Genomic DNA, 25326 nt, shown 5'->3' on the forward strand with positions numbered 1-25326 from the left:
GTCATGATTTTTTTTATCCTATACTTCAGATCTGCCAATACCAAGTTTAAGGAGTTCTGTGGCTCTGAATGATCCAGGCTTATCAGGTAGCCTGTACCCATTTTGGGGGGGAGGTCAAGGCTAGGTGAGGGTTGGAGCTGGAAATGGCAGGTAGTTAATATACTAACAGAATGGTTCAAAGAGTCATATATCTAGCAAATAACTTTTCCACCCATAATCCCTAGCATGGAGTGTTATCTGGCATTCTAGATAATTCATGGAGGTCCACTTATGAATATGGTATGTCTTAGGAGTCCCTTATAGCATACCTTGAGAGTTCCTTAAGAGCAAACAAAAAGTACAAAGCATAACTCACAAAGAAAACCATAAATAAGAGACTGGGGATTAGAAAGCAAACATGGATCAGCAGGGGAGGTTCAAAAGAAAAAATAGTAGGAAGCAGTGTATACGGAATGATGAAACATCAGCCATGTATTGCTTTTTCCCCATAGTGTAGTCATTTAATAATTGTACCCTACCTAAGAATAGTAAAAACTCATTTTTCCTTCATTTATGGAGGTAGAAAATGGAAAATGCTTCCAAAAGCACAAGTGTTTGGCGAGGTGCCTTCCAAGGCGAGCAGCCTCTTAGCAGATTTTGCAATTTATTGCCTTCATTAACCACGTTCACAATCTTCACAACAATGCTCACAGCCTCTTTTATGGACTGAGGGCCTGCCTTTCCTGAGTGTATTAAACAAACAGAAACCTATAATCGGGCTATCATTTCCAATGCATCACAACTAAACAATATTTGTGCAATTGTGCTTTATGCAGGGCTTCTTAAAGAAACCATTTTAAGGAGATAGCCTCGTTTTTTCATAATTATTAGTCACCCTTCTACTCAATGTGTCATGGCATGGCACAAGTCTTCTCCCAAAGGAAAATGATTAGCATTTAATGGGACTACTTCAGAAATGTGGAAATTGATTCTTCTAGACTTAGTATGCCTAAATGGCTTGCTCAAGATCATCCAAAACCCTGTGATCCTTGGAAAGGCTCAGAGTCATTAATTCCCGGGCCACTGGTGGAAACATTAGCCCAGGCACTCCATCACCCCTGTCAGGACTTGGCATGCCTGCCTTCCATCCTGTGGTATGCCTCCCTATTGTGTTCCCTGAGCTCAGTTCCACTCGCTAATTTTTAAGAGCAGGTCGTTTTAAACGGCTGATACCTTATGATTATAATTCGGCAGGGCACTGTTACCTTATTAATTAGGTGAGCACTATGTAATTTATTAGTGCAGGAGCACTGGGTGTTTTCTTTACTTATAATTGCTCTGAGGACAGCCAGAGTATCTAAAATTGGAGGGGCTGGGGAATTCTCAGCCCTGCTGGAGAAGAGAGAATGTAATAATCTCTTCTTGCTTATTCAAACCAATCCTCTGGGTAGCATAAGTGACTGAGCAAGGACAGAAGCTGACGCAGCATCCATTTCTACCTGAACACCCATCCTCCCTGCCCCTATTCCTATCCCAGCAGACTAAAGGCCCTCAAGAAGCTCTAGTGTGTAAGACATAATTGCCTTTGTGGCTCTAATTGACTTTGGAGCAGCCCTGAGAGGCTAGAGTAACACAAGATTCCTTGCAACATTCACAATTTATCTCCCCAGGGGGAAAAAAATGGTTAAGTACATTCACATCATGTAAAGCAAGCAAGTCTTTTGTAAGCCTTGACTTTTTTTATTGAAGATTTTTTGTTCATAGTAAAATCTCTGTACTAAAGAACTAGATTGGGAGAATCTGTGTTTGCCTTCTCTCTCTCTGTTCTTAGGGTGGTGGTCAAAGTTATAAGATGACTTACAGAAAGGGAGGCTAAGCCCCAATATAGCCATGGAAAGGCAAAGATATGTAGGCCTCTTCAGAACACTTTGGGGCTTATGTCTTTCAGAATGACTGTCTACCGGCTTTGGAATCAGGATGAGGGGCAAGTTGAAACTACCTAGTCATAGTCAAAGTCAACCAGTCATTATCTACAGATAATACCACATCTTGATTCTCTCTCCTTTTAATGAAAATATCTTCTTCTTTGATAATACCACCTACAAGCTAGATCCTTCCCCCAGTTACCTAGAAATCATGACAGGATATAATGAGTGATTGTTGTCTGGAATGCACTATGTTATCTCTCATCTCTTTTGCTGTCTTTTGGTTATCTCATATTGTTTCAGAATTTTACCTTGTTATTTGTATATATGTTTATCTGGTTATTTGAAATTGGGTAGGGAAGGGGGGAAAACAAGATGAGGGGCGGGAGTGGGGGGAGGGAAATGGGGACCAAAACATGAGAAAGGGTATCAATGTTTGTGAAGTAATGCACCTTCTATCTGGTGAATATAATGTAACCCTTCTATTAATTACAATAAAAATTATATGAAAAATAAAGAAATAAGTCATGACATGAAGAAACAAGATATTAATCTTAATGTATTCTTGCTCTTCTATCACAAAAAGCCTTGTAGATTAGTCCATGGTTGTTTCTTTTTGTTTCTTTAGTCTGGTTGTTATAGTGGTATTCTTGAGTTCCTAGCAAAGTATGTTTTGGTTGTCACCATTTTCCAATCAAAAGAGTTCAAATTGGGGAGGGGTCATTGTGGTCCCAGAGACTAGGGTCTGGGTAACAGAAGCCATCCCTACTGCAAATTCTCCAACTGCAAAGGAGGGGGATGGAGACAAGAAATCAAGGAAAATCAAAATAGTACAGTCAAGGATCTCTTCCCCTGAGGCTTTTCCTTCCAACGTTGTCCTGGTATGCTTACAAGAATTGATTTGGAAGACCTATCCAAAGTGAGTACCTCATTCCAAATTTAGGTACAGTACTTTCTAACATTTGCCAGAGATTGTGAAGTCATTACAGAATTTATGAAGTTTGGGTTTATTTAATCATGTCTAAGTTAATAACAGCCCAGACGACTCTGACTTTTTACATCTTGTATTCATTTCTAAATTGAGTCACTATCCCCTATCTCTACCATAGTTTTGCTTTCTGAAGTATTGCTATGCTCCCGGTGATACAGTTACAGAGTACTCAGAGGCATCAGAGATTAAGGAGAAAGTGGGAAACAATGAGATTTCAGATGAGATTGGAAATTAGATGGGAAGCTGGTGAGAGAAAGTTAATGAAAGGAAGCCAGGGGCTGATGTAGAGGGTCCAACAAGAAAAAGATTAGTAGGGGAAGACAGAATGGAAGTTTTAGCAAGGCAGGGTTGAGACACAGCTAAATGGCAAAGTATTCAGCCTCATTTTTAAATTCCCTGCCTACTTCTGAATTTTCAGAGCAAGTTAATATGCAAACTGGTAAGTCCTTTTATTTATTCAAAACATATTGAATACCTGCCATGTGCCAGCCAAGTGCTAGGAATATAGCAGTGACTAAAATAGACAAAATCTCCTCCTCGTGGTTCTTAAAATTCCAGAGAAAAGCAGACAATGATAAATAAATGCAATGAACAATAATGACAAGCACTATGATGAAAAACAAAGCAGGGGAGGAGGTTACAATATGATGAACGATGATAATTTAAATATGATGACCAAGGAAGTCCTTTCTGTGGAATTAATAATGAAATGGGAACCCAAAAGAAAAAAGTTCTGAGACTCAGGGCAACATGTCTGATTAAGATCTTCTTTCATTTGACTCCATGAATAAGTGCCAACATAAGGAAGGAGAATCTACATCCCAAAGAGAGTTAGTGAACTAGGAAAAGTATGGGAATCCTGAAAGAGGTGACAGGACCACTGAAAAAAACAGGGAGAAACAGAAAGGCAACATACAAAAGTCTAGAGCTCCAAAAGAAAAAAGAGTCCATAATTCCAACAGATAGTACCCTGGATCTCCAATCCAACTCTCCAATGAGGAAGGCAAGTTGTAAACCAGGCAGACCTAGTGACAGACGGCGGATTGTAGTCATAGGAAAATGCCATACTTTCTACAAGCCTTAAAGCCAAACCATGGATTTCCTGTGATTAACACCTCCTACATGGCAGGCTAGTTTTAGATAGGAAGGACATTTTGTAATGCCCCAATATATCAAAGACCTATCTAAGAAGGTGACATCAGAGAATACAAATAAAACAGCTGAGTGAAATAGGGAAGACAATGTAAGATATAAGAGTTCCGTGTGGAATTAAATAAAGATATAGAAATCTTGGGGAAAAATGAAATTGAAATCTGGAAATACAAAACTCAATAAATCAAATTAAAGAAAAAACTCTGATGAAAATTGCATCAAAGATGGAATCTGTTAAGGACAGAAGAATAGGCCTTGAAGACAAGACAGATGACTGATAACATTCAGAAAAAAAAAAAGAAAAATAAAAGAAGATATGCAAGACCTCTAGTGAACCTTTAAAAATAAAACCTATGAAGAATAAACATAGAACAGGTAAAACATGAAAACATAGAAAGCTAATTTAATCATTACATACCATATTCACAAACTTAATGAAAAGACTTTTCCCCTTACATATGTCAAAATGTTAAATGTCTATTCAAGTAAAATACATGAGTCAGAATTAAATAAAAAGAAAACATTTTCAACAACAAAAAAAAGAAACAGCAGAAAATTCCCTACTCAGGTACAAGAAACTGTTATAAATACAACAAAGAAAAAGACATTTTAGTTAAAACATGAAGTATACAGGAAAAAGTTCTAAGAGAAAGGTACCAGATCTTGTATGAATGCACAGCTATCAGAAGAACAAAAGATAAAAACTGAAAGCAGGAAGTGGAATGATGTTTTTCAAGCCCTAAAAGAAAATAACTGCCACTCTAGATTACAGTATCTATTTGAGCAATCCCTTTAAAAGATAAATTTCTTTTAAAAAAACAACTGGTACAGGGAGTTTCTCCTACTGGTAGAGTGCTTGCCTAGCATGCACAAAGACCCAGGTTCAATTCCTTGGTACCACATACATAGAAAAGAGCCAGAAGTGGTGCTGTAACTCAAGTGGTAGAGCTCTAGCATTGAGAAAACCCAAGAACAGTGCTCAGGCCCTGAGTTCAAGGCCCACAACTGGGTGGAGGGAACCTACCGAACAAACAAAAGTCTAAATAATCATGGTGGCATGGTGGCTCATGACAAATTCCAGATATTCTTGAGGCAGAAAAATGAGGGAATTGCTGTTCAAAGCCAGCTTAGTCAAAAATTATGAGTGTCTCACCTCAGCATATAAACCAGTTACGTTGGTACATACCAGTAAATTCCAGGCACCAGAAGAAGAAGGATTACAGTCCAATGGCAGTCGTAGACAAAAAAATGGAGTCTTCTCTGCAAAATGACTGAAAGAAGAAAGAGTTTAGAAATGGCTCAAAGAGTCCATTTTCCTAGCAAGCACAAGACACTGAATTTAAACTCCAAGTCAAACACACACACACACACACACACACACACACACACACAGAGGCACGTACATCCCCAAAGAATTTATGACCAGTATGCCAACACTGAAAAAGATTTTTAAAGAAATCCTATGCACAAAAAAATAAACAAAACCATGAAAATGTAAGAAAGAAATCATAAATCTTACTAGCTGGGTACATAAAAAAATGAGGATTGGAGGGAAAAAAATCCAAGTCTTTCAAAAACAACACAGCGATAAGAATTACAACATAACTTTCAATAATAACTCTGAAAGTTAATAGTCTCCATTCTCTAATGAAAAGACACAGACTAACAGATTAAATTATAAACAAGACCAAATCATGTTCTGCCTAAAACAAATGCACCTTGTTTTCCATAAACACAGTAGTTGTTATTGCTAATCTACAAATTAAGAATGGCTATGTTAATATGGGCTACACAATGGGAAGATGTCAAGAAGAGAAAAGGCAGAGTTGAGAATAAAATGTGAAAGAAGTGAGCCTCTGAGCACTTGTTCTCATAGATATAGAATTATTCATGTCATTGGTTATTACATCTATTAATGCAAACTGATTTACTACTAATAATAATAATAGTAATGGTAATTATATATTTCTACTACTAATAATAGCTAATATATACGTGAAGCCAGCTAGATGTCACTGTTTAGAGGATTGGTATAACTAATTTATTTATTTATCTTAAGGACTAACAATCTATTTCCATTACAGAAATGAGGAAGCTAAGGCACAGAGAAGTTATTAGCTAGGTGATTTGAAATCCTGCTTATAAATTTTAAGCTCAGGTTTTAAAAACAGATGTAGCTGGTTTCATAACCCGCACAATTATCATGATGTGCTGCTTGTATAAGTAAGGGTATTTTTCTATTTTCTGTTTTTTTATTATTAAGTAGTTTATAAAAGCTTTAGTACTTTACAATTTCTTTTTTTTTTTTTTGCCAGTCCTGGGCTTGAGCTCAGGGCCTGAGCACTGTCCTTGGACTTTCTCAAGGCTAGAGTTCTACCACTTGAGCCTCAGCACCACTTCCAGCTTTTTTTTTCTATATGTGGTACCAAGGAATCGAACCCGGGTCTTCATGCATGCTAGGCAAGCACTTTAACCACAAGCAAAACTCCTGGCAGTACTTTACAATTTCATAAGTCAAGTTATGAGTAACATGATTGGTCAATATCACCCCTTCTTTATATCTCCCTATTTTTCCCACCCCATCCCTGCCCTCAGTTTACATAGTTTATTTTTTACATGATGTACATTGAATATGATGACTACAATAAATATATTTTCCCTAACATAAAAGCATTGTGGGTTAAGAGGAATAACAAGGAATGATGTAGGGGTGACATTGATCAAGATGCATTGAATTCACAAACTGATTTCTTGAGTGGTAATTACTTTATACAACCACTTAGAGATAAAGCATAAAACATAAATTTCACACAGAATATAACTTAAAACAAAAACATAACTTAAAAATGAAAAGAAAGAAGACATTGAATTGTTTCAACTTTACTAACTAGTCATATAAACCAGAAATAAGACTCATTTTCTATAAAATTTGATCTTTCCCCCTAGCTCAAGAAATTCATGATCAAAGTACATACCGGTAAATGACTACATGATGCTGAAACAATTCTTGTATTTATTTTTTGCTGCCATATGTATGTCATATGTAACAGCCATATGATATTTTTCTCTTTCTTCTTTCTTGGTTCATACTATTTATGGTCCTTTCCATCTTGTTTTCTCTACTTACCTAATTCTTGTATTTTATAACTGGTGTTTCTTTATTTCATAATAGTTCTAATACATAGAGAAGATATGACACTAGTATAAATAATTCCCAGAAATGTTGCTCCCTTGAACACAGTCCTCCCTAGTGTTTATAACTTACATTAGGACAGCGCATTTGTCAAAGTAATTAGCCAATATTTATACATCACTATTATTATTTTTAGATGTCCTTATTTTTATTTTTAAAAAAATCCCTTTTCTGCTATTGGATCTTAGGAATTTCAGCTGCTATAACAAAAATCAGTAGAGTAGAGGCTTAAACAACAAAAGAATGTTTTTGTTATGGAGACAAGAGTGTCAAAGATCCAGATGCCAACATGTTCAGATTTGTTGAGAGCTGGCTTGCTAGGTACAAATGGTGCTGGCTCATAGGGGAATTCTATGTTTAGCCTTTTGAGGCACTGCCACACTGCTTTCCATAGTGGTTGAACGAGTTTGCACTCCCACCAACAGTGTAGTAGTGATCCCTCCTGGCCAAATCCCCTCCAGCATCTGTTGTCATTCGTTTTCCTGATCCTAGCCATTCTAACTGGAGTGAGGTGGAATCTTAGAGTTGTTTTGATTTGCATTTCTTTTATGACCAGAGATGTTGAGCATTTCTTCATGTGTCTATAGGCCATTTTTGTTTCTTCTTCAGAGAAGACTCTCTTTAAGTCTTTGGCCCATTTTTTAATGAGATGGTTGTTACTTTGGAGGTTAGTTTTGGAGTGATTCAATTTTTTGAGTTGTTGATATATTTTAGATATGAGGCCTTTGTCCATTGTTTGGTTGGTGAAGATCTTCTCCCACTCTGTAGGCTTCCTGATTAGTTTACTAGCTATGTCCTTTGCCATAATGACCCAGCAATTCCACTACTTGGCATTTACCCAACCATCCAGAAACAAGGACATACTAAACCCACTAGCACAACAATGTTCATTGCAGCACTATTCACCATAGCAAAGATATGGAACCAACCTAGATGTCCCTCAGTTGATGAGTGGATCAACAAGTTGTGGTATTTGTACACAATGGAATTCTATGCTGCTGTCAGAAAGAATGACATCGCCCCATTTGTTAGGAAATAGAAAGACTTAGAAAAAATCATATTAAGTGAAGTAAGCCAGACTCAAAGGAACTTAGGCTCAATGGTTTCCCTCATTCATCATAATCAGTAGAAACCTTGGGCTCTCCTAGCAGAGATTTGCAATAGAGCAAAATCTTGATACATAAGGCCATATAATGTGAAGCTAATTGAAAGGACCTCCAGGATATTGAAACAAAAGCCATACAATGAATGATTGTTGTCCTTAATGTACTATGTTGTCTCTCATCTCCTTTGCTGTCCCTTGGTTATCTCATATTGGTATAGTATCTTACTTTGTTATCTGATATATTGAATTTATTTGTATTTGGGTATTTGAAATTTGATAGGGAAGGGGGGAAAACCAAGACGGGTGAGGGTGTGGGGGGGGAGGGAAATGGGTACCAAGACATGTGAAAGGGTATCAATGTATGTGAATTAATGCACCTTCTATCTGGCAAATATCATGTAACCCTTTTACTAATAACAATAAAAAAATTAATAAAAAATGGCGCTGGCTTGCTAGTTTACAAATGGCTGCCTTCTCCTCATAGCTACACATGACAGAAAGCCAAAATGGGTCACGTCTCTTGTATGTTTTATTCAACAGCACTAATTCCAATTATGAAGGTTCTGTCCTCATCATCTGATCAATTCCCAAATATCCCATTTCCTAGGACCACCTACCGAAGGATTAGGATTTGAGCAAATGACGCTGGACAAGATAGTAGAGAATGGAGCTGTTTCATCCACGAAATAATTCAAAACACTGCATTACATTTTTCCAGTGTGTTTCTTTTCCTTTTTCATATAATTTTGCCAGTATAGAAAAATCAAAAGAAATAAAATCTCTGGAATGAGAAACTGAAATATGTATATGAAATACTTCTAATGTTGAATTTTCAGACTATCTGGAATTAAGGATTGGAATGTTAAACACAGACAGATTAAAGCTAAAAGATTTTAATATCCTCCTTTGGCAGGCTGAACAGCTTGCAACTTCATTCTGTACAAAAGTGAAAACCATTGAAGATTTTTTTTTAGAAGAAGGATATAAAATAGCCCTGTAATCAAATTAATCTCTCAGTGATGTGCCAAATGAATTGGATCAGGAAAATTCTGGAGACCAGAAAGATAACTATAATTTGCATGAAGTCAATAGTCTAAGGCCCAACCTTATCCTTAGGCTATGGAGGTAGAAAGAACAGAAGCAGATGTAATTATGAAAGGAAAAATTACCAGAAATTGTCAATCAGAAGAAGAGGCTATTAGATATTAATTCAACATCTTATTCCTTAAGAGTAGAGGAAGAATCATGCTAGCTCACAAGTTCTAAGGATTGCCTGAATGCTGCAAAACAATAGAAGCATATCTAGAATTCTTAAGTTTGAGACATGTCCACAATTAATTTAATATTTCAAAAAGAAAACCTAAGACTATAAAGCATCATGTAGGCTGCAAACTTCTATATAATTTAACTTTTTCAGCTGAACTTTGGATTGCTTGTCCTAGTCTAAAACTCTAGAAATTTCCACCTCATATAATCAGCTAAAAGGGCAACTATGACTTTTCTGGTGAAAATTGAAGAGATCTTCATCAATATGTCAGATTTCTCATGTTTTAATTCAGGAAGTGACTATACTGAACACTGGATGCTCAGCATTTTCAAGAGTTCATATCAACAAAAGAAAAAAATCTGTGTCACTTTTGACTCTTTACCATGAATGATGCAAATATAGTATTCATTTTTCAGTAACTCTAACCATATATATATATATATATGAGGAAATGATCTCCTTTCTTTTCTTTCTGAAGTAGAGTTCTACCATTTATTAACTAGAATATAATTCTCTGATTGAAATCTCAAGGATTCTGAAGCTGGGCTCTGTGCTTGTAAAGATAACTGTATGTGGAAGGAATATTGGCATTTCTGAGGTAAGTGAATTTGAGAATGGAGGGCAAAATCTTAGTGATAAGGTTTAGGGGATGGTGGCTCTTCTTACAGAGGTGATGCTAATTGGCTTCTTTCCTGAGCTAGATAAAAGCCCTCATCCCAAAGCCCTCATTTTGCTGGGACAAAAACTTAAGAAAGGGTATCAATGTGTGAGAAGTACTACATCTACTATCTGGAGGATGTAACTGTAACCTCTCTATGCATTACCTCGATAATAAAATGAAAAAAAAAGAAACCTCACAGATGCATCTAAAAATGCAGTAGAGCCCCAGCCTGGCAAATTTGTACCAAAATGCCTTCCCTGTATTTCTTTTCCCATCATTGCTGATTACCTAGATGCCTATGTGTACAGAGAGGAACATTCTCATTTGTAATTATCATGCTCCTTCTGCTTAATTCAGTTGGATGCATCAGTTCAAGTTTCGTGACATCACAATTTCACCAGAGTGAAAGGAAGTGTCATAGATCTCAAGCAGTGGGATGGAACATCACTGAATGAATCAGACAGCAGTAGGAGAAAGCTGAGTTTTAAAAAGGAACTTTTGTTTACACCAAAAATAATAATACGAATAAGATGGAAGGGTGGGGGAAGAGAAAGGCAGAGAATGTACAGGCCATTCCAGAATGGTTTTAAATGAGCACAAAGTCTATCATTTACTTGAAAATTCTAAAAAGTCATAGCTTTTCCAGGAACATTTTACATACTTTGAGAAGTAGCAACTATTAAAAAATCGAGAAAAGGGTCTGGTAGTTTGGCCTAGTGGTAGAGTGCTTGCCTAGCATGCCCCAAGACGTGGGTTCAATTCCTCAGTACCACATACATAGAAAAAAAACCAGAAGTGGTGCTGTGGCTCAAGTGGTAGAGCTTTAGCCTTGAGAAAGCCCAAGGACAGTGCCCAGGCCCTGAGTTCAAGGCCAAGGACTGACAAAAAAAGAAAAAAAACAGAGAAGCAGAACAGATGCTGGAGGCCATTGATGTAAACACATGATTTTATGCATGAGAAAGTGGAGCTCTGAAGAGACTAAGAATTTCCAGAAGCCCAAATTGCATGGCTACTATAAGGTGTTCGCAAACTTCATTTCTGTCTGTATGTACAAATTCCTCACCGAACTATGTCTGGGTCACCTTGGTAACCTAACAGAAGGGCTAATAAAATCCATATTAAATAAAGGACAAATTGTTCTTGCTGTATTTTTTAAGGTAAAGATGTTTTCACACCTGTTTTCCCCACATGTTCTGTAATAAACTTTCATGGTTATAATTTAGCATTTGTATATGATAGCCCTTCATATAAAATACATTATGAGTGCTAGGATGATATCCTCTATAAGATAGTTTCCTAAGTCAACTCAAGTTTCCAGAGTTACACACTTGTCTAAATTGACTTGAGGTTTGATGAACATTCTCTAAGGCCTAGTGTGGTGTTTTCCAATATTTGTAAGAATGTGCTCTGCAAAATATGTATGTTCGGGTGCAAGAAAGAATTATTCATGATAGTCCCTTAGCACTTAGTATTTTTCTTTGGAAAGACTGGTAACTAAAATATTGGGTAATTCCAAATAATTTCATGGATTCTATTCCCCTCTTCAGAAGAATCTGAGAAACCTGGTCCATTTCTCATTCTTTTCCTAATGTGCAAAGATGATCAGCCTGAGTTGGAGATAGAAACTACATATCCATCTTTTCCTTCTTAGATGATCCTTCTGAAAGTAAAATGACTGTCTATGTATTGTAGATCACATTACTCTCAGTTTGAGGCCTTTATCATGTACCCTCTGACTCCTCCTCCCTGATGCTTCCACATCAAACTTTGGAACGAAGGCCACCTTTTAAAAGTCCTAAAATCAAAGCCTTTAACTGAGACACTGTCTTTTATTCAAGATAATGCTCACATTTCTTTTCCTTCTGGATCCTAGCTTGTGTTGTTCAACCATTGCTTCTTCAATTAGCTTTTTTGTTTTAATTATCTATTTTTATTGTCTTTAAGTAACTATACAACATGGTTGCAATTCAACATGTCAATACAATGCATTTTGGTCATGAGACAATTATTCTTGTTTTTTTCTCATAACCTACCAATCTACCTTTATTTAGCAAAAGTTCATTTCCAATCTTAGACTTTGTCATTTACTATTTTAACTCCTTGCGTTACAGGTACATCAGTATGACTTCTCAGAGCAGAAGTTCCCAAATTCTGGATCACAAAAGTTACCAGAAAGCTATAAAAATTATATTGAGGATTGTTCTATAAAGAATGAATTTTTGAAATGCAGATGTATTTCCTACATTTTCTAAATTTCCAAAAATCTTGTAAGTCCTAGACTTTTTTTATAAGATGGATGAGAAAGAGTATCAATGCTTGTGAAGTTATGCACCTTTTATCTGGTGAATATAATTTAACTCTTCTGTTAATCACAATAAAAAAATTTTAAAAAGAATAATAATTAGCATACAATGAAATAAATAAAACCCTCTCCTCAAGAAAGAAAAACTAAAAATGTAAATATATGTAAAGACTAAAAGTTTGGGAATTATTGTCTTAAAAGACACAGAACAAATTTACTATTCCTTTTCAGCTGTGTTCAGATAAGAACTACTATAAATATTCAGAAATAAAGTTGGATAAGAAAGTGTCGCTAGTCATTATTGGAACTCAACAAATGTCAGCAATCTCTCCCTTGGTATATAGTCAAATTCTATTTCTTGTTAATTTCAGTATTGTTAATGTCCTCATAGCTTTCTTAACCTAATAAGTGTTCTTGAGCAGGATTTGTGTCTCCTCTAAGTGGAAGCTCCACAAGTTACAGCATGATGGTACCACTTCCTCTTTCCCTTTTCCATAGAAACTGGATGACAGAGATCACATGGCCCAGCCAATCTTCATAGTGTCAGCAAGAAATGAACCTTGTTGGTTTAAACCACTTAGACTCTGAAAAGTATAAATGCACTTCTAATGAGTTAGAAAGAGCCTATCAATGCAAGGTATTACTATTATTATTTTCCTGAAAATTGAAGGCCAGCAAATAGACCCCAAAGGAAAATTAGAAGTAAAGGGTCTATCTTAAACAAAAGCCTTCATTTTACATATTTTCACAAGTGGAAGATCTGACTGACTATTGGCAGATCAATTAACACTACAACAGGGGTGGCCAGTACAGGCAGAAAGAAATTACAGTGCACATATCAAGGCTGTTTGATCTATTTGAAATGAGATGGTATCTGGACATCCCTCTTTCTGAGTCTAAAAAAACTAAATAAGAAGGAAAAAAGGCTTTATTTAATCAAATAGCTAAGAATCAGGTGACATTCAAAACAGTGTTACTGGCACAAAGATTTGAATTGCCCTGGGTTTCCATCTAAACAATAAAAATCCTGAGTTAATTTCTTTATGTGCTGGGCATCATATATTCTCCAACCTGACAGAAAATATTTGTATGCTCCTAAAGGCCCTTTTATACCTCATGCTCCAGATAGAGACAGAAACAGTAATTGAGGGGAAACATAAAGCAAAACATAAAACCTAACAGATATCACTTCAGCCCTTATCTACAGTAGGTGCATACTTCCGTGATCATGAATTAGAGTAAGATCTAAGCTTGCTAAGTGAGGGGGTGGTTTTGTTTGTTTTGGAGGCCTGAACTCAGGACCTATGCACTGTCCCTGAGCTTCTTTTGCTCAAGGCTAGTATTCTACCACTTGAGCCACAGCAGGGCCACTTCCAGCTTTGTCTGAGCTGATTAGTGGTTCATGCCTAGCTGCTCAGGAGGCTGTGATATGAGGATAACAGTTCAAAGCCAGCCTGGGCAGGAAAAGTCCATGTGATTCTCTTACCTCAAAATTAACCACAGAAAAACCAGAAGTGGCTCTGTGGCTGAGAGTGGTAGAGCACTAGCCTTGAGCTGAAGTGCTCAGGGACAGAGACAGCACCCAGGCCCAGAGTTCAAGCCCCACAACCAACAAAACAAAACAAAAACAAGAATTTTACAACTAGAGCCACCAGTGCTCAGAAGGATTCATTTTTTAATAGCCAGCCGACTTCAAAAATTACCTCGAACCAAATGACTGTCCCTGATGTGCCCCAAAAAGTTAAAATTGCAAATGCAGAGAGTCACTGCATTCATTTCTGCCCTGCTGTTACCTGTTCACAAACCCATAATGCTAATGTCGTTGAAACTTTAAAAACCATGCCCTTGTTACAAACTGCTAGAAAACCCTCATGCATTTTTTTCACCAGAATAATTTTAGCACAATTATGAGGTGAGTGGACTGTTAAAGCCCAACAACACAGAGTTAATGAAATTGTCATCAGCATGGCCAGTGAGTGGCAGCTCCATCTCATGCTCCGTGGTTAGCATGTGAAGAGCAAAGGCAAAGCAAGTGTGTTGTATTTTAGGTGCTCAGCATTGGTCTGCCAGCTTGAGTGGGCACATCAATCCTGACTCCCAGAGAGATAAATGGAAATTTAAGCAAGTATAAATCATCACAGGAAAGCATGGCCTACTGATGTGAGTGGCATGAGAGGCCAGGAATCCAGTCACAGCTGAGGAATATTGAGAAGGTCGTATCCTTTTTCTTATCAGGAAAACAAGGAGATTGGGCTAGATAAACTCTAAGGCTCCTTCCCTTATTAACTTTATCTGAATTTCCAATTTCAAAATATTGGCTGGGCAATGAAGGCTATATGGAGAAGCATTCCAATGGCTACTATTCTGGATTAACTGAGTGGCACCCTAATAATGTTAGCATAGTCACATAAACAGAAACCTCATGCCTTGTGGCTTCTGAATGTAATTAGAGTCAAGAGTTACGATGAAAATCCAAAAAGTCATTTGGCTGGGTTGGATCTCCTGGCATAAGGCATTATACTTGGCCTAGGAAAATTATTCAGTCTTTCCGATTACTCTCAGAGTCAGAATTTCCCAGCATGAAACCCTGGTTCAATGACATTAACAGTCCTCACCTACTTCTGAACCTGTACTGGTCCCAAGATGATTTATCGAGAGCCAATTGTATAATCTTGATATGACTTCAATCACCATTTATACCATCAAAGGCAGCTCTACCTGTTTTTCCTGGTGTTTCTGGTTAGGGATTACTATTTTTGCTCCTCTGTTTTGTTTATTTGTTTTGCCCCAAATTACAAACTCTCTTGAAACAGCTTTCTGTAGAACCCACAGCATTTATAATCTTTTCTTGTAGTCAGCAGATTTCTCTCCAGTACCAGTAAGGCTAGGAACTGGATCTAGTCAGTCAGTGTTCAGAAACTAGCATGAAATGTACCAAGGAATCAGCCTTCTGGGACATGAAATTATTTCTCTTCAGCAGGACCTAGCCCTAACTATGTCTAGAAATGGAATTTATCTCCTTAATCTTCCTGTATATTAACTTTTTATACCTTTTTATTCCTAATTATTCCAGAAAATCTTTTCCCCAATTTAAGGGGGAAGCTTTTCTTTTCTATCCTTTGTAAAAGACTCTCAACCCAACATCCAGATTCTGTTTTACATCCCGTGCAATTAAAATTTACCATGGCCTGAGGTGATGTCTCAGAAATCCTAAGTTGAGGAAGCCAATTGCACATTGCCAAAACCTTTAGTTTGAAATCAGCAAATAGAAAACTATCAATGCAATTTAGGCACTATAAATACTCAGGTGAGTTGAGAAAAATTATAAACATCATTACTGTCTGGGCAAACAGAAACAACTAGAACATTGAATTAGCATGTGCTGTCTTTACAACTGAATTAGTGAAGAAAAGGATAAGAACCTTTGCTTTTTATACTTTGCTTCTAGACTCTTTCAGGAGTTGTGTTAGGTTTTCTTCATGCAGTACTTACACTAATCTCATGAGAAGCATAATTGTCATACTTTCATAGATGAATAATTAAAGGCTGAGAAATCTAAATATTTTGCTCTAAAACCACACAGTAGTAAGTAGCACAGGACAGCATTGAACAGCAGATTTTTCTCACTCAGAAGAATAGGAAATTGAATCTACTACTATCTTTTACAATCTGAGCCAGCTCCACCCAATTTACCACTCAAAATGTAGATTACAGAGTCTTGCCTGATCTTGAACTACAGAAACAGAATCTCCAGTTAGGTTCCTATTTGGCACTCTCTGCAGGAGTCTCGGATACACTAAAGTTTATTTTCAAGCTTTTATAGCATGTTGGCATCCTCCGAAGTCAAAGGCTGTGCCTCATAAATCTTCCATATATCCCTGGCAGCACCAAGAACAGAATTGGGCACCTGGTAGGTACCTAATTAAACCCATGTTGAAACAAATTCGTTCAGATGTAGCCTTTCCTTCAAGTGAGCAACAGGGTCTGTGCACAGGATAAGGTGACAAGAGCCACCTCTGCACAAATATAGCATAACAGAAACAGAATGACATGACTTGTCCAAGGCAAGTCCCAGGGCTTCGGGACTGATTGCTTGCGTCCACCCACCCAAGTCCCTAGGAAGGTGAGGGGTAGGTGCTTCAGAAACCCTAACTTGGGCCTGAAACTGACAAAATTCCAGAAGCAATTCTTCCAAATACTACACAAGAGTACAAAAGCACATGTTTACAGAAAATATAAATGAGAAAGTAAATAGATCCATAGCTAGGATATATTTCTGATGACCCTGTTGGCCTTGAGATTTCATACAACATGATGGCAATAAACATCTTGCTGAGACCAAATCCCTTTCTGGAAAGTAGCTACAACTCTATCCGTCAAAGAATTAGTGGGAAAAGCATCAAAGGAGCTTTTATTTTCCTTTCTGAAACATGTTTCTATATAAATCTAAGATTAAATAAATTTTGTGAAAAATAACTATCCTTTTACCCAGAAAAGATAGAGGATGGGAGGTAGTTTAACGCTGCTCTCTATTCAAGCAACAAAAAGAGAGAGAAAGAGAGAAGAGAGCAGAGAGAGAGAAAGAGACAGAGACAGACACAGAGAGACAGACAGACACAGAGAGACAGACAGAGAGACAGAAAGAGAGACAGAAAGAGAGGAAATAGAGAGACAGAAAGAGAGGATGCCAATGGCTCATGATTGTAATCCTAGCTACTCAGTCGAGATATGGGGTTGGGTTAAAAGCCTTACCAAGCAGGAAAGTCCATGAGACTCACCTCCAAATAATGACCAGGAAACTGGAGGTAGTGTTGTGGCTCAAAGTGATAGAGCACTAGCCTTGAGTAAAAAAAAGCTCAGAAACAGCACCCAGACACCCACAGCCAAAAAACAAAAGAAAGAAAGAAAGAAAGAAAGAAAGAAAGAAAGAAAGAAAGAAAGAAAGAAAGAAAGAGGAGAGAGTGTGACATCACCAAGGAATTCAAAAGTGAATCTTTGTCCCATTACCTAAAACCAAGGAACCACAGAGGGAGAAAGCAATGATTGTTTTTCCTAGGGAGTAGTTTTTAAATGTACATGTCAGCATGACCTTACTAATATATTCAATTAAAATTCAGCCTGATTATTTATTGATTTTACATTTTCCTGCCATGGTACTCTCTAGGCAATTTTCTAACCATTCTCAAAATACCTCTTCTGCTTCCTTGTGATAAAAAGACTGATACAAACCAAGAATCCCCAAACAAGAGCTGAAATATAAAGCTAATTATTTCAAGCATGCCTCTGCTACTACAGCAGGTCTTTATGGGTTCAAGAAAAGTCTTAGGTCTGCTACAGAGGCCAGATTTCAATTTGGGTAATTAGACTTTGCCCTACTCTTGAGAGTTACCCTGACATAGTTTTCTTGCTTTTCTTCCTAAGCCTTTACATATCTGTGGAGTTTTTTTTTTTCAATATTCTTAGTTCCTTCACATTCTGCTAACCCTCTTCAAGTAGATTGTTCTGACTGACTGCATATTCCTGGACATTTCTCATCAGCAGGATCAGAAACAACTGCCTCAAATCCTTCAGGACTAGTGCTAATGTTGCCTGCCCCAAATAACTTTTTCAGTCCACCCCCCAATAGAATTAATCCCATAATTTTTTTCCTAGAACACTTTATGTCTCTCTCTTATAGCATAATTATTTCATTCCAACCCACAGGATAACTGGTTGTATGCACATTTTCTTTTCTCACTGGGATGTAAACCCCTTAAGATTTCAAATGTACCTTATTTCTCTCAACAAGTCTATGGTCCCTAAAGGAAATGGAAAAAAGGCTAACATTTATTAAAGATTTTTGTGTGTTTGGTAATGTAAATATGTATAATCTCAGTAAATCCACAAAAACAATAATAATCCTAGTTTTATATATGAAAGGAAAAAATGGATATTAAATGAGATACATTATAGTATTCATGACTGTGAGATTAGTAAAGGATAGAGCAGACCTAGTTTCCTTGGACTTTAAACCCCAATACACATTGCATAGTCCAGCACCAAGTCCTGAACTTTGTCCAGAGAAACTCAAGCCTGTTCATGAAGAAACAAATGAGAACTCCCACATAATTATTTTCTGAACGTTTGTGCTGATGTCCCAAATAACTGGCCACTTATAAACTCCCCTCTGTATTTACTAAGGCTTTGATGGAACCATACCTATCTCCACTCCACAGCCATTTGAAGCATTTCCAACAATAGGATAATGCCCCTCCATTGCTTTTCTGACTACAATACAGGAAAATAGAGGTAACAGAACAATTCCATAAGTATAAAATAGTTATTTGACTTTCCCGAGATCATGTCATTGATCTTTCCCTTTATTTGGGAAGAGTTTGGAAAGCAAAAGTCACAATCTAAGTCAGAATAAGAAATTCATTATGTGTAAAATAACAGTAATTCTTACAACAGGAATGACATGAGACTCTATCCAGTCATGAATACAAATCCACTTCCCCAACATACCTTCTAGTATAGCTGTAGGTACAACCATGTACTGAGAACATCTCTCTCAGAATTAGTAACTCTACAGAGGATCTCATTCTAGCAAAGTTTCTGCCCCTCCCAGATGAATATTCCCTTTCCTCTTTACCCATCTATTAAATGAAACAGAACTTCAAAACCCAAAACACGAGTAATTTTCATCAGTTACCAGTCTATACCTATTAGAAAGAAAACAACACATACCAAAAAGGAGCAAGCAGGAAATAATAGCTTTTATAGCAAGACTCTCCCACAGCCATTAATTCATATAATTGATTGGAAGATACTCTTGAGTTTTATTTCAGGCTATCGAAAGGCAGAGACTTGATTAAATTTATTTATTTATTTATTTTGATTTCAGCACCCTTGTTCACTGAAGGCCAAATTATACTTTGCATCTGAGTTGAAATAATTTTTTTATCCTCAAGTTTTGGTTTTCTGGAAATGAAGAACAGAAAGTATGAATCTTATAAATTTGGAGATATTTAAGCCAACAAGTCAAAATAAGTGGTCTGTAAACTTCTTTCCATGATTCTCTTCATGTTTCCTGTGAGGTCTGAGATTTGAGGCCCTTCATTCTCCTACCAATTTTTATCACACTGGAGAACACTATGAGATAAATCTCCCAATGTCAAGTTATCTTGCCATTTTCTTTATGTCACTCTACTGCTTCAAAGCCTAGCCCATAAAATGTAAATTCCTTCACCTGACTTTTGATTGACTGGCTGACTAGTAGACAATTGTATAGACTAAAACCCACAGAATCACAAGTTATTTAAGGATATTTTTTCAGAATGCAGGGTAAGGACAGGGAAGGTAATAAAACATATATTTAGAAAAATCACCTCTCTCTTAGTAGTTAAGGAATCTACAGAAAGAATTTCAGGACTCTAAAAAGAAGTTGAAAGGTAGAGGTTCAAGATTTCTGCAAAGGTGTTGTTCATGAGAAAAGTTCTGATGTGATCAGAAGAGACATGCAGAAAGCCACCATGAGAAGAAGGAATGTGACCTCTTCTAAGAATGACTATCAAACTTTTCTGTGCACATGGATCATGGAACATAGCACTGAAATTCATGAGCTGATTCAGGCATTAAAGCATCTAAATGTTAGCAGCTCAACAAGCTACAGGTGATCACCATGGCACTATTCTCATTGCATAATTTTAAGTACGGTTTGTTTTCATGATTATAGCTATGAAAATATGGGGAAGGGTCTGTCAAACGGGAAATTTCTCAGAAATTCTTGAGCACTAAGACCTTTATTGATGTGTTCTGTTTCATCATTTACTTACCCTTTCAAGTCAGTTTTCTCAACTTTAAAATAAGGAAAACCAATCTGTAGTTTGGGATAGTGATAAAAAATAAAATAAGCTGGTAAGGACAGGGATTAATGTTCTTCCAACGGACTCTGCACCTCTGCACAAAGAAAACCTCTGGGAAATGGTAAGCTTTCTCCCCCTGACCTCAACTACCCCTTCATCATAGCAAAAGCACTAGTGGTTTTAACCAGCATCTGTGAAGGAATTGACAGAAGCATGTTCTCCTCAAGATGAAGGCACTCCAGGTTCTCCATGCCGTGCAGGGCACTGATCCATACAATTAGAACCCTGACCTTTCCAGCATAAAAACCCCAGACACAACAGTACCATTCAGGTACATTTTTGTTGTGAATGCATCCATTATGCTCTTATGGTAAATAGATCAAGAGTCTGAAAACAAAAGCTGAGGACAAACTGATAACTTGTTCAACAGCTCAATAAGGAAGTGCATGTACATGTGCATTAAGATGCATCCATCAATATGTTTCATGGAAGGTTTTTTTTTAATACTAATACCAATGTCTTTCACTTAGAAAGTCTTTTAAGTCTCTTGAGAGTTTTAGTTCTATTCTCAAAAGAGTCTAGGAATGAAGTTGAGCATCCTTACTGTTTTGCAATTTATCCTATATTCCCACACCAATGAGGCCCAGGGCTCAGTTCCCTCTCAGAACAAGGCATTAACTCTACTGAATCCAACAAGTCTCTATGAAGTTTCCTCATAAACAAACTCTTCAAAAGAGAGAGGGGAAGAGGCACGAATATAGATTTTAGAGAACACAGGAATATTTGCTTGCCTCTGTCTCAGCTCTTTCATTTTTTTTCAGATGGACCGAGAAATGCAATGACTTGCCTACGCCACTGGCTAAAGCACATTGTAAGCATCCGATTAATCCTAAGTAACAGGTTTTCTATATTCCATAGTTCAAAACATTCAAAGAGTTATCATTTTGCTCCAGGTTCTTCCTAACTGGCTATAATAACCAATTAATCTATAAAATTCTAACAAACATGAAAAGTGTAAGGATTATGGTCTGAAGAGACCACTATCCTCCAGCTTTTGTTGTCCTCAAGCCCAATATTCCTGTGTGGTTCTTGTTAATGTGGAAAGAGCAGATAAATGGCAAACATGCTAAAATTCACCAAAGGCAACTTGTTGAAACTTTTCATATCTGAACTGTGGGAAGAGACATATCCACCATCTTTCCTATACTGAATTAACCTACTTCTAGTCACTCTCCATTCCATTTTGCCACTTCTTTAATCAAAGCTGAACAGAATGAATTGCAAATAAAAAAGGAAAACATTAAATATGAAAGACCAACTCGCTACCCTATATTTTTAGACCAACAGACAGTTTTAAAATTACAAAGGAAAAAAAATTTATGCTAAATCGGGTTTTAAATGTGTTATTTATCAAACTAGTGTGTTTTCACCATGCAAAAGTAAAGAATACAAAGTGGTGGTATTATTCTTCATTCCCATACCTCCCCTACTCCTGTTTACATTGCAGGAATTGGAAGTTTTGTCTGATCAAAACCAGGCTATTCTCAACAACACTCTAAAAAGTACTCATTTTCAAATGGAAACAAGAGGAGTTGTTCTTTGTTGTTGTTTTCATTTTCTTGCCTTTTTGTCTTGTTTGTTCATTTGTCTTTGGGAGGTTAAAGGGAGACTCAGAAACAGGGGACAAAAGGATAAACAAATTTGGCAATGGTATTCACTAGTCACTATGTTGAGAATGAATTATACTTTGTGAACGGAGATAGGAGGGAAAAATGGGGAGACTGCAAGGGAAGGGGTGATATTATCCAAACAGAAATGTACTCTTTCCCTGACTTACATAACTGTAAATCCCCTTTTATAATAACAATTTTAAATAATACTTATTTTCATTTATAGCACAATGCAGTTAGATCAGGTTCCACCTTCAGAGCTGTTATCTTTTCACAGGAAGAGAGAAAATGATTCTTAAAGCATTTATAGAACTTCATGGCTCAAAGGTATCCCAAAGGTCATTGGAACAACAAAGCCAGACATATGAGCTGACTTGTCTGCATGGATCCAGCCCCTCAGAGCTAGATTGTGCGGCATTATCATTTCTCATAATGAGCCCTCCTCCCCCTAAGTCAGTCCTTTCTAGCTTTGCCTCCCAAATCTTTTCTCACTTGCCAACTGGTTTGTAGTTCCTCTTAGTAAATGATCCCAGCCTACAGATTTATCAAATCATTGTAGGTACAGCTAGAACTGAACACCTTTCTTACAAGGTCAAGAAAAGCATTAAATCCCTGTGTTATCGCAGAAACTGTGTGTTGCCTAGTAATGAAAGGAAATCTCTAAAAGTATAATCAAGGACTTCATGATGATATTTTGGCTGGTGGTGTTTACATATACAAGGGTGGCCCTGTAACATTATTAGGGTGCTGAAACTTTTTCTCATCTGGTGAATCATAGCTGTTGTGATCATAGCACAAATCGTTCTCATTTCTACCTGCTATCCACGCTCAGGTGTGGCATATGTAACTGTATACAATTCCTTATGCTTTGTAATGATACTAAACATCTAGGTTACTGGTTTGTGTTTTTACTATATTATGTTATCATTATCCAAGAGTGTACTTTTAGTCACTTAAACGAAATTTAACTGCAAATCAGTTTACAATGATATACCCATAGCAGTCTCACACATCTTGTGTTTCTCATGTCCCTAGTTTATGACAAAAAGCCACCTGGGAGAACGAACCCGATTTGTAGAAGTCCATGCTGGGATGGTCACACAGCAATAACAACCACCTAGCAACAATATCTTAGAACATGTCCTGTCCTTAACTGATACGTGATTGTAATATTATTGAAATGAGAGAAGAGGAGGGCTCCACAAAACCCCTCTTGCAGCAATAACACTTCCTTTTCTCCATGATTATCTTTGCAAACAATTTTGTAAATTTCCCTAAGCAAAATAGAGAAGAAACTCTGATTTCAGAAGCATTTACTTTACAGCTGTGGAATCTGTGCCTTTGAATATAAATAGCTAGGGCTGATAGGAAGTGGACTAAAACTGTCATTAAAAGGAAAATAACATCCAAAGGAATTCTCAGACCAGATTCCACCTTACTTTTGTGGGCTTCTGACCCAACCCTCTTCCTGTCTGTAATGTTCCATGCTGAATTCTAAATTGAGAACCCTGAGCAAAGAAAGACATGGAGGGATGTCTTATCAATATTCATTACAAGTACATGTGGTATTTCTATAAGTATTTTGAATGAACAATTAAAATGAGAAGCATAGTAAGACATGTGTAGTATATTTTGTTTAATCCACAGAATGAAATAAGGTGTCCATTTCTTCCTGTCCTCCTATGACTATCACTCCAAGAATAAAAGCAGCCTGCCTGAACCCGGACAGGAACAGATACTAACACTGGCTAAATATAAAATGCTACATAGTTGAATTGAAGCTCTCGATCTAAAATTGAAATTTTAGTTTTCTAAAAAGAAAAAAAGACTAATACCATGTGATTCATTATTAATGAAAAAAGCATGTGTTCACATATGCTAATTTTTTACTCATTTACGGAGAAAAAGAGAAAGAAAGAAGGGGGTGGAGAGGGAGAGAGAAAGACTGAGCCTTAAACCCTATAATTTGGCCACCAATTAGTCTTTGATTTACTTAGAGTTTTTCTTTTTTAGTATTAAAAAAGCTTGCAGCTGAAAATTTACATTTAAAAAGTAATTAATGCCAATTCAATGAAGAAATCCTCAGTTTCCTACAGATTTATGTTGAAGTTCAAGCTTTTCATAAGTCTAGCAAAACTTGTTTATTAGTAAGAGTTGCTTCTATGGTACCCTGCTTAGCAAAATACACATAGTACCTTAATCCAGAATAGTTGATGGAAGACCATCTCTTGACTTTTTTTTACCCAACTTTATGGCTTTTACTCTTCATATCATGAATGATCTCAGAAGAGAGAACATAACTGTTACCTATCAAGTTCAATTCCTTCTTGTTCCACCTGGGTGCCTCTTAGGCACAGACCAGCTCTGCAGCAGAAACACTCAGAGTAGGCACACACAAGACCAATGATGCAGACAGAATGAGCTTCTCATCTCCTATGTCAGCCAAAACTCCCTCAGATCCCTTTTCTCCTCCAGGATTCCTGAAACCTCAAGCACACACCAGTGTCACTTTACTATCCCATTCACTACTTTCTTCCTGAACCTACAAAACAAGCACCCCTCTTTAGTGAGAAGAGAATGGTAAACAAGCAGCTTTTATCCACCAAGCAGTGATCTAGGTTGCTGTAATAATTCTCAAGAGCCTCAATTGTTAGAGAATTAACTTCTACAAAGTTTTCTGAGCTAGATGGAAAAGAGTATCTTTATACTACTGGACCAAGAAGCTGCTGCTGATGATGATAATGATTCTTTTTCTTCTTCCTCTTCTTCCTTTTCCTCTTCCTCTTCCTCTTCTTCTTCTTCCTCTTCCTCTTCCTCTTCTTTTTCTTCCTCCTCCTCTTCCTCTTCTCCTTCTTTTCCTTCTCCTTCTTTCTCTTCCTCCTCCTCCTCCTCCTCCTCCTCCTCCTCCTCCTCCTCCTCCTCCTCCTCCTCCTCCTCCTCTTCTTCTGCTTCTGCTTTTGCTGCTTCTCTTGATTGTTAACACAAGGGCTTACACTTGCTGCCAAGTGCTTTACTGCCTGCCTGAGTCACTAGGTTGACAGGCAAGTGCCACTGCCTCCAGACAATGAAGTCTTCACACACACACACACACAAGCTCAAAATGTGATTTCCAATATCTGCCTTCCTAGTAGCTAAGACTGTAGGCTTGAGCTACCTGCTACTTTCCATCTTCTTTTTTTTAGTAGAAATCTACATTTTGTATTGGTATGAGCTTGAGTAAAATGTACTTAATGAATT

The sequence above is a fragment of the Megascapheus bottae genome, chromosome 11 (genome assembly GCF_031878675.1).
Source record: "Megascapheus bottae isolate mThoBot1 chromosome 11, mThoBot2.hap1, whole genome shotgun sequence".
NCBI classification, from domain to species: domain Eukaryota; kingdom Metazoa; phylum Chordata; class Mammalia; order Rodentia; family Geomyidae; genus Megascapheus; species Megascapheus bottae.